Genomic DNA, 10,470 nt, shown 5'->3' with positions numbered 1-10,470 from the left:
TATGGCTGTTGTGATTTGCCTTATCTTTATTTGCTCCTCAAGCCACTTTGGTAAAGCTGAAGAAACCATGTCCTGCAAAAACTTTGAACTCTGGATGAGCAACTAGAAAATATCTTTATTATCAGGGATGGAGAGCTTAGGCTGCAGCTGGGATCCAGCTGAAGGGCATGCAGACTGCAGGGATCTGCACAGGAAGTGGCTGGGAGAGTCACTGGCATTGTGGCTATTAGAGAATTATTAGACATGTGTTAAACGTAGGCTTAGCTTCATTAACGAATTGCCTTGCTGAGCTTACAGAGAATTTTGGTTATGGGTGGCTGTGAGGGCACAGAAGGAAAGGAAATATCATCTCATACTTGGAGCTGATACAGTGATTCCTACATGGGATAGTGGAAGTACTCCTGTGCACGATTACAATAAAAATGTTTATGTGCATTTCTCCAGTTATTACAGATTAATGAGCTATGGAAGGAGAGAATGCTACAAAGGGCTAATTCAGATTTCTACACAGTTGTACTTTGTGGCAATGGTCAGTAAGATTAAGATGTAAAACGTTAAGTGAACTTAACATTTTACAAAGTAATAGGTTGAGTTTGCAGGCTGGGCACACTCAGTGTAAGCATCTGAGTAGCCCTTCTTACTCAGTGTGATCACTGATGTGCAGTAAGTTAAGCGTGCATGGAAATGTTGCAGGACCAGGTACACATAACACAAATAACTTTTCCCTCCAATATTCTTCCTTAGGTAAATAACTAAAAAAGAAATGCACAAACCAAAACTTCAGATTCTGTGGGTGCAAAGGCCATGTCTGTATCTGTGCCCTGAATGATGCAAAATGCAGTGACAGTCCTTAACACACAGATATGAGTGACAAAAAACTAATATGCAAATAGAGCTATGCATGATGTTTCCTAAATTTGTGTGTAAAACTCATTTTAGATTCCAACACATGTACAAGCTATAATCTATATAATTTCTCTTAACACACACTTAAGAGCTCATCAGTGATGGGAGAAATAATCTTAATAAATGCCTTTTTCATTGCTCAAAACCTGGGAGGGAGCAGCAGTATTCGGGCTGCCGGGAGGCAGTGGTCAGGCTCCGGGCTGGGTTTCGGGGTGTGGGTGGCAGGGAAGGGGGGGCGGCTCGGGGTGGGGGAAGCCCTGGTCCCTCGGTGGGAATTACTCAGATCCCCGTCCCTTTCCCAGCCCCGCCGCGGCAACATTTATTGCAAAAGCAGGAAATTGCTTATTACTAAACTAGCTGGCAAGGGAGCAGAGCCGATGCTGTTCCTCACTGGCACAGCACTTGCTTAGCTGCTGCTTTCCCTGCCTCTCCTTGTTCCGCTCTTTCTTCTTCTTCTTCTTTCCCCTCTTTCTCTCCTCTCTCCCTCGCTCTCTCTTCTTTTTTTCATTTTGGCTTCTATTCAAATGTGGGTCAGGGGTGAGCGGCTCCCAACGTCACAAGCTTGCAAGATGGCGCTGGGAGGAAGGCTGTGAGATGAGGAACAAGCTGGTATAAACCGAGAGGACAGGAGAGGGAGAGGAGGAGAGGGGAAAGGGAAGAAAAGCTGCTGCTCCAGATGCAATAAGAAGGTAACGCGGCGCGGGGCGCGGGCGGGGGCGCGGGTCCCGCGGGGCGGTCGGGCGCTGCCGGGCTCCGCGGTGCAGCCCAGCCCCGCTCCCCCGCTCTTTATTTGCAGCCCCGGTGATTTGCCCATCTGCACGGGTCCGCTCGGGAGAGTCGCCGGGGTGGCGGGGGTGTCCCCTTGTTCCCTGCCCTGCATCAACCGTGCCCAGCACCCGCGGTACTTCCATTGAAAAACCCCGAGATGGTTTCCCTGCTCTTGCCCCCCTCTCTCCGTGCCCCGGGCCCCCTCCCCTCGCTCTCCGGGCGCGCTGCCCCGTTGCTTCGGGGGCCGGGGCGTGCATCGGTGTGCCGGCCACCGTGCCTGTCTGGAGCTCGCAAATGTTGGTTATTTGGTTGAAGCGGCTGGAAACTTTCCCCTCCTCCCGTGCCATTTGTGTGTGTGCGCACGGGTGTGCGCTGCCCCTTCCCCGGCGGCAGTGGGGTCGGGGCGGGGGGCCGCAGCTGCTGCCCGCCGGGGCCGGCCGGCGTGGGGCTGACCGGCGGGGCGCGCAGGCAGCCCCGGAGCAGCCGCCTGCTCACCATCCCCACTCGTCCCTTCAAGTGAGCCGTATTGTATTTTATTTTATTTTATTTTTTACCCGAAAGGAGGGAGCGGAGCCCCGGGGTGCCGGGGGGCGTGTTTGTGCCGGGGATCTGGCCGCATTGTGGAGGAGAGGGCAGGAAAGGGGCTCCCGGGACTTGCATCGCCTCCTTCCCGCCCCCCGCGGTCCATCCGCTGGGCTGCGAGGCGACGAGCCAGGCCGGCATCCCCCAACCCCAGCGCCGGCCCCAGCCCCACCGAGCACCCCCTGCCCTACCGGGACCGCGGTGAACTTTTGCCCTGGCTCCCCCCTTCCCCGCCGCCCCCCTTGGCCGCTCGGGATCGCGGAGGGAAGGACCCGCCGGCCCCGCTCGCTCTGCCCGTCGCTGCGGGTCTCTGGCTTTTGTTACGGCCCCATCTCGGACGCAATGGACGGAGCAGGATCGCGCACCCTCCCACAGCCAGGGCTCCCCGGACCCTGCCCGCCGGCTTTGTGCCCCGCAGGAAATGCACGTTCCCCGGCCGCGCTAGACAGCGTAGAGCTGTCCTCCCGGTTAAAAAAAAAAAAAAAAAGAAAAAAAAAGAAAAAAAAAAAAAAAAAGGAAAGAAATTGTACATCCAGGCTGGCAATATTATTGCCGAGGCGCTCGACATCGCAATTGAGAGGGAACCGAGAGGGCTGGTTGCTGCCCGCGGCTGCCCGGTCCCGGGAGCACGGCGCCGCGGAGCCGGACCGGGCTCTGCATCCCCCGGCGCGCCGGTGCCGGTGCCAGCTCGGCGGCGGGGGCAGCCGGGCTTTTTGTGTTTTTCTGGTTGCATTTAAAAGCAAAGCGAAGCCGGCGGGGGGAGTGGGGGCGGGGGAGGCTGCGTGCCGGCCCCCTGCGCGGTGCGCGGCCCGGGGAGCCCCGCGGTGCCCGCAGCGCCCAGCCCGCGCCCGGCCCCTTTGGTACGGGGCGAGAGCCGGCGGGGAAGTCAATTATTGACTTCTGCTTGGCCGGGTCCCAGGTGGAAGTGGGCACGGCGGCGGCGGGCGGCTCTCGGCGCGCCCCCCGTTATCGGGGCCGCCAGCCGCGCTCCTCCCGGGGGCTCCGCGGCCGCCGGACACCGTGCCCGGCCCCGCCGCCACCCGGGGAACGCGTATTACACACGGAGTCTGGGCGCTCGAATCTTTCTGCTGCGAAATCCGCAACCTTTGAGAACTCGGGTGGCCTGGGCGCTTCCAGAGACGGGTAACTTGCCGTTAGAATGTGCGAGTGGGGCGGGGGTATACACACCTTTACACAGAATTAATGAATTAGATATGGAACCCAGTGTTTTAGCAGACGGTTACCGAAATCACTCCGGGTATTACTTAGTTAGAATAAATCTGAGAGAGTGGCCGGAAACCGGTTAAGTGCATCAGAATTACATTCTGCTAATGATCTGTCCTTTGACCAAAACTGGTTTAAATTTGTTGCAGAATGCTGTTTATATTTGAATAGCTCCCATGTTTTTCCAGAAATTAAGGGGAAAACAATATGCAATAGTCACTTTCATTGGAAAATGTCAGAACTATGAGCAGATGTTTGCTGTGCTTGATAAATACAGTGTATAAACAACTAATATTTCAAGATGACTTATTGCTATTTTTTATTACTCAGAATTATTGTATATACTACAGCAGCTCTGGAGAGAAAGCTGTAAATGACTCCTTAAGATTTCACAGCAAATCTACATGAGGAAAATGACATATGGAAAGAAAATTGACTTATTTCCACAACTGCAAATGGCCTCCTTTTTGCGCCTTTTCATTAGCAATCTAATCCTAAAAGCATTAGGAGCAATTATTTGCAGTGGTGCCTGACATTCTAGGTCTAATTATTTAAATCAGTTTAACTTTTGATGGTTGACCCATTAGGTCAAATCTGTGTACCCTTTGTTATATTTATTAAAAAAAAAAAAAAAAAAAAGAGGAGGGGAGGGGGGTCCTCAAACTTGACACCTGCTACTGACATATCATTTTAGCTCTGGAGGAGATCAGCATTAAGAATAAGCAACCTCTTACATTTGTTACTTTCCATTCTAACATGGGAAAGGACACCCTGTGTAAGTGCCTTGTTCTTTGACATCTAAAATCCATTGCTTAATCACGACAGACTTGTGTGGCCGCAGGAGCGCAAGCAGGAGGAATGGGAGAGTATGAGGATATGGCAGGTTTTCCTTATGTCATGCTTCCTAATCTACGTGAAATGCAGATGAGACACACACATAAAAGGGATGATTTTTCAGTATTTGAGGGGCCAAGCTTCTTCTAAGGATCTGGGAGAGCTCTAAATCTTTAATGCATAAGGAAATAGCTCACGTTAGTATTCACATTTCTGGGTGGAATGACTTAAGGATGTGTAGATAGTAATAAGTATTGCAAGATGCTTGAAGCACTTGGTATCACGTGATGCGCTGTAGTGTCAGTGCTGAATTGTTTGGCAGAAGCCGATGTGTGACAAGGGGTGGGGGGAGAGAGGAGAGAAAGAGAAGGTGAGAGGCCTTGTTCCAGAAGGGTACATGTTCAATTTATTTTGATTAGTTGTTTAAAATAACTAGAAAACAAGATAATGCTAAGCAGTTTGGCTGTGTAATGGATTTAAACTCTCTAAAACAGCCACCACAGCCCAAAACTGGTGATCGCAGCATGAAATTTGAAGTTGTGAACAGCAGATCTTGAAATGAGAGTTGTCGTTTTCTAGCATCTTTACAGCCCATAGTAATTAAGAGCTGCCAAACATAAAGTGTATGTTGTGCATTCCTCTGACCTTGCAGAAAATAGTATGTGGCTATTCTTTGAGCCCCTGCTGCCTTTTTTGATGATAGATGTAGGGAAATGGGATGATGTTTGAAAACCGAGGTGCATTTGCCTTCCTATCAGAACTGTTTGTGCTGACTGCAGCATTTAACCCTGTCATCCAGTCTGATGAACATATCACAGCTTGACAGCCAGAGCTATTGGTAGGAAGAGGTTGCCATGTTTTCTCTACAGAAAACCAGGTTTCCCATACCCTAACCAAATCTGACTGATAAAGTACACGAACAACACTGCAGCTTCTGCCAACAGCCAGGGAAGAACATTGCCACAAAGTGACATTTCAATGCTGCAGCAAATGTGGTGTTGGAGTGGAAGAGAGCAGAATCACATTTGTGCCATAGCCATTATATTGGCTGCATTGTGACAGGCGAAGCTCAATGGGAAGGGCCCATTTCAGCATCAGCAGACATGCCTTCCCTGCTGGGCTTGGAGAAAAATTAACAGGGCTCAGCTGTGGCATTGCAACAACAGAGTGTCAACCCAAGCATAAGCAGGAGAATATATTTAAAAAAAAATAAAGATGACTTCTTTGGTTTGGTGTGTATTGAACACCAGTGACTGAGCCATTAGGCCTTCTTACATTGGTTTTTGTCTTGCTGTACTATCAGGAGCAAGGACAATGCTTTGCAATAGGGATTTCACTCTGCTGTGCAGTAGCTCATTGGCAAAGAAACTGCATTGGTTTGTTCAGGTCTCTTGCAATCAGCAGTGACAGTGTGCTTACTTCTCTCAAAAGCAGCAGGACAATGTTAAAAAGATGTTCCTGAGAGTTGTATTTTCTTGTTCAGTTACCATCTCCAAGTTCCAGCTGGTTTTAAGCTGGGTTTCTTTCCTTGAAGCATACGTGTATTGTGCTAGCTGTCCAAACTTGTAAGTTACTCACGCTTGTTTGTAATTCCTGGAAAGAAAATTCACCCTCCAGTGCTGGCTCCCACAAAACAAGGAAGAAATGAAACAGTGAGGTCAATCTTGAATTTTAAGCTGATACAAAATGAGTTGTTACAATAGCTGTAAAGGATGAGGCTACAACACAGCAATAGCTGTACCTGCTGTAAGTGACAGGTGGGAGAAATTCTTTTCTTTTTCATCTGTGTTTGGATTATGGCCCAGTGCTGGCCACAAACTGCAATCCAGGATTAATCCTCACATAGTGTTTTCTTTCTCTGTATCAGATTTCTCATTTTGTTAATAAGCACAGCCTAGCATGCACTTCAAGTCAGCTGTTGTGGAGTGGAAGCAACAGGGTTTTGCTTTATTGAAATGATGGCTCTCATGCTTTCCTAGAGCCTGTATTGTTTGACCAGGGTAGGGCATACTGTGATCCTTGTAATCACAAATCCTGAACAGGGATTCTAGTTACTGATTTTACTTAATGGAAAGGGGTGGGGAATGGAGTTTATCCAGGATTACATATGTATTATATCACATTTTCGGATGTGCGCCCTGCGGATTTGAAGGGGCTAAAGAGTGATCTTTTCAACTAAAAACCTCAAGCGGGCATTTGGAAATGGACCAATTGTAGGAAGCTTCCTTCACTTGCTCTCTTTAATGTAGAAAAGACAAACTGAGCAGTCCTGCAGAAAGTGTCAGAAGACATGCACTGACAGCTAAGCTGGGAGAAGAAGGGTCTGAGTCTTCAACTGGCAGTAAGAAGAGTTTAAAGAAGTGCAGGGATTGGTTTCCTGCTCAAAACAGTCACCAGGGATCCCTCACAATAAAAGCATCCCTGAAAACACGGCAAACTTCTTGCTTTCGCTGCTAGGTGTGCTGAGAGATCTGTGCAGGAGTTAGGAACAGCCCCTCTTGTTCCAGCTTTAGATACTGGATGGAAAAATGTGTCAGTGTTGTCCTCACCCAGGTTCTGGATGGGAGGAAGGAAACGTTTCATGTCAGTGCGCTGGCCTGAGGCATTTGCTGTCCTTCAGTCCCCTGGGTAAAGGAAGAGGGGATGGCTTTCCATATAATATCAGTTTGCCCTATCCACTCCCTTCCCCCACTGAACCAAACACTGTGCAAGATAAAATTGTCTTCAAATCAGTCCTTTGCCATGAGTGTAAAAAGAGATACACGATGGAGTGGCTGGGGAGAGGTCTCATGGTAAGCAACCTGACTGCTCTTCATGCTGGGCTAGTCCCATTCATCCCTGGACCCGTTGAAGATGACAGGGGTGTACAGCAGATTCCTTCACCTAAATGTGTGCTCATTTCCTGTTGTATAAAGAGCCATTCAGTGAGGGGATTCAGTTTTCTTGGAGTCACATAAAGACACTGCCATGTAGTGGCAGTAGACACTGCCATGCACTTACTGCATTTCCATCTGCTGTCAAAATGCCACCAGCCAGTTTGACAGTTTGGAAATCTTTTCTCTTGTTTGATAAAGAACAGAATAGAGTAATTTGCATTGCCAGTTTTAACTGAGAATTGAAATCAGCCAACAAGAAACCTTATTTTAAAGCTTGTTTGTCTATGTGGTAGTTACTCTCCAGTAGAAAGACTGGCTCTTGCTGGTCTGTACCTATTAAAACATGTTGACGTGCAACTAAGATAACTTTAAAGTAAATTTTATGTTAAGCAGAAGGACAGGGTTAACACATTCAGGCTATGATTCAACATGCAAATCAGAAACAAAATTAATTTACTATGTTATTGTCTCTGAGAAGTGACTCAAGAAACTTCTTATATAGCATTAAATTCAATGAAATGTTAAACCTGAAGATTTTAAGTGTTAAATAAAAATATTTGTAAAATATTCTTTCTTATCAAAATACTTTCTGATGACCTCCTGAGGTTGCTTCCTGTATGACTTATTCTGTGATTTTTATTCAGCTCCAATTTAAATGCAAAGCAAAGGAAGTGTTCTTTGAGCAAAAGTGAATGGATTATTTTCTATTTTTGTTGCTCTTTTCTGAGTTTGGAACTAGCAGATAGTAGTTTCTAGCATCTAGTTTTCATTTGGAGGGAAGTCAGCTTTCCTGCCCTTCTGCCCCTCCTCAAATCTCAGTTGCTTTCTGCAGTCTGAAAGAAGTGGTTATTGAACTAAACTGGAAAAACAGCCTCTCTGTCCCTTTGCAAGAGGCTCCTGGTGCGAAGCGTTAGTGAACTGCCCAGAGTGGATGGAGCAGTGAAGTAGTGGCTTTTCCTGTGGAGGGACAAATTGTCCTCAAAACTTCACTAGGAAAGACACATAACTGAAGAATGCTTTTTTTAAACAAGACCTGTTTAAAAGAAGGTTTGAAATTATGACAGTGTATAATGAGACTTAAACTTGTGCTGTTTTTATTTAATGTTGTATCCCCTATCCCTGGAAGGGTGAGGTGCTTTGTTATTCCTAGTTTCTGTTTACCCTTATAAAGTTTCCAGAACCGTCCTCATGTGGAACTTTTTTGTAGCAAACTCCTCAAGTCCTTGAAAAAAGCTCTTTGTTCTTTTCTAGGCAGCTCAAATGTTCTTTGATAATGTGATATTAACGACATGATTATGCCCAGTCTTCAAAGAAAAACATGGATGTCCTTCTAGGCAGGAAAAATACCTACCAAAGTTGTAGATGGCAAGGAATCCACTAAAAATTTTAAATTTGTGTGCACAGCTATGAAGTGTACGTAGCCAGAACCATAGTACCAGAATGCTCAATAAAGGGAATTGTGGCATGAGAGTGAGAGTTGTCTTGAAATTCTTCAGATGTCAGGAGAGTGATGTTTGGCTGAGTGTTTTTCAAAAGTAATGTAAAGTATGACTTGAAAAGTTTCACCGAGAAAGCTTGGTCATAAGCATTTACTTTTATTAACTGATGCAGTGGTTGAATATTTGCCCACATTTAATTCTTCTCTGTGAGCTTGTGGTCCCAAGGAACTCTGCTTCCATCCCTGATTTAAACTTTCCAGGTTATGGTCATGAAGGAAGTTAAGCAAGTTCAGTTTTCTTCATCTTTAAAGTATGGAGAATATGATGTCCTTGGTTTGTTTTGTGTATTTATCTTATAAATGCTCATCATATTTAAAAGTTTGCATAATGGGACCCTGACCTTAGCAACACTCTGTAAATGCTGTCATCGTACACATAATTCTAATAAAGCTTCAGAATGGTAAATTGCCAAAGGACTAATGCTTTAGGATTATGCAAAACCTGTGATGGGGGAGGGAGGCTAGAGAAGAAATCTCTCTAGTCCTTCAGAAATGCTACATTTCTTAGTCTCCACTGTACCTTATCAAACAAGGCTTTCAAAATTGTAATGAAAATTGAAACACGCCAGCTATAAAAATAACTCCCTTTTTGCTACAGGACTGAAAGTATTAATGAGACTATATTCCCCAGCAGCGAGCACTGAAAGTTTTTAGAAGATCTGTTCTGCACTGTCAGTCTCTTCCTGAAAATAAGTAAAAGCCTCCAAATAATTCCCTTCAGGATGCACCAAGCAGCAGCTTGTATTTTCGTGTCTTCCCTCCGCGGGTTGCATGGTGCAATGCCAGCGCACGGCGTGACGCAACAGTCTTGGAAATTCTTGGAAAAGCACTTCCGTTTGCTCTAGGTAGAAATTGTGTTGGCAGCAAAACTGACTCTGCTGTTTACAAGCTGGCAGCATTCTTAAATGAACTCCAAGAAAAGCAGTTTAATGTATGCGGTTCTGCATATCCATCCAAATGCAGAGGTGTTTGAGACTGTTGGCCTGTTATTATGGGTGGTGCCTTGGAGAAGGAATGTCTTGAGTATTTGCCCAAGTGTGGACCTCTTTTTAGCAGCTGTAGTCAGCTGGTTTATTCCAGTCAGGCTGGGTCTCCCAGTTTCTGGCTGCTGCTTGTAAAGTGATGGGTTTAATTGTTGTATTGATATTCCTCAGTTCCTGAGTGAGGGGAAAAGTGACCTGAGTGCAGAGAGAGGACCATCAGCATCATTCTGACAATCTCTGTTTTGGTGGCTAAAACAGAACTGAGTATGAGAATTTGTCTGCCATGGATAGGTTGTTTCAATCTGGAAAAATAATTTCATGTGTCTGTACCTCTTCACCTCTGCCTGTGTTAAGCCATGGTATTTTGAAGCTGAATTTCCACTAGCACTTAATGAACAGAAAATAACAGTAACTGCTCTTTTCTAATATTTCACCCTGTGAGTTGTACAAAAGGATTTCAAGCTGAATGCCGTACTAATAATTCAGAATCTTGCAAGTGGAACCAAATGCAGAGAAAACTAGTACTTTTGACAGAGCTGTAGTACTTGAAATCATGCACGGAGGTGTAACTAACCATAGAGGACAGTCATGGAAGGAAAATATATTTTAAAGGTCCTGCTGAAACACCGATCATTGGAGTATGGAATTAAAATATTTGCCTATCCAGAAAAGACATCCTTTCAACTCAAAGATCTCACAATGCTTTCATAATTAGTAATCTGTGACTTACAGTTGTGTCTCTGGCATATTCATGTAACCTTTTTTGAGATGTTTATACGGCTTTCTGAAAGCTGCAGAA

General features: G+C 46.0%; 1 protein-coding gene across 3 annotated transcripts in view; it reads left to right on the top strand.

The window, feature by feature from the left end:
- The first annotated feature begins 1,173 nt into the window (after window positions 1-1,173).
- Window positions 1,174-10,470, top strand: part of HIC2 (HIC ZBTB transcriptional repressor 2) — a 71,025-nt gene continuing 61,728 nt past the window's right edge. For all 3 annotated transcript variants that reach the window (XM_059863345.1, XM_059863343.1, XM_059863346.1), the window contains exon 1: window positions 1,174-1,595. The gene's annotated coding sequence lies outside the window, so the exon portion shown is untranslated. The remainder of the gene's footprint in view (window positions 1,596-10,470) is intronic.

This window comes from Haemorhous mexicanus, chromosome 19 (assembly GCF_027477595.1).
Source record: "Haemorhous mexicanus isolate bHaeMex1 chromosome 19, bHaeMex1.pri, whole genome shotgun sequence".
Classification (NCBI taxonomy): Eukaryota; Metazoa; Chordata; class Aves; order Passeriformes; family Fringillidae; genus Haemorhous; species Haemorhous mexicanus.
This window is presented reverse-complemented; position numbering and strand designations above follow the sequence as displayed.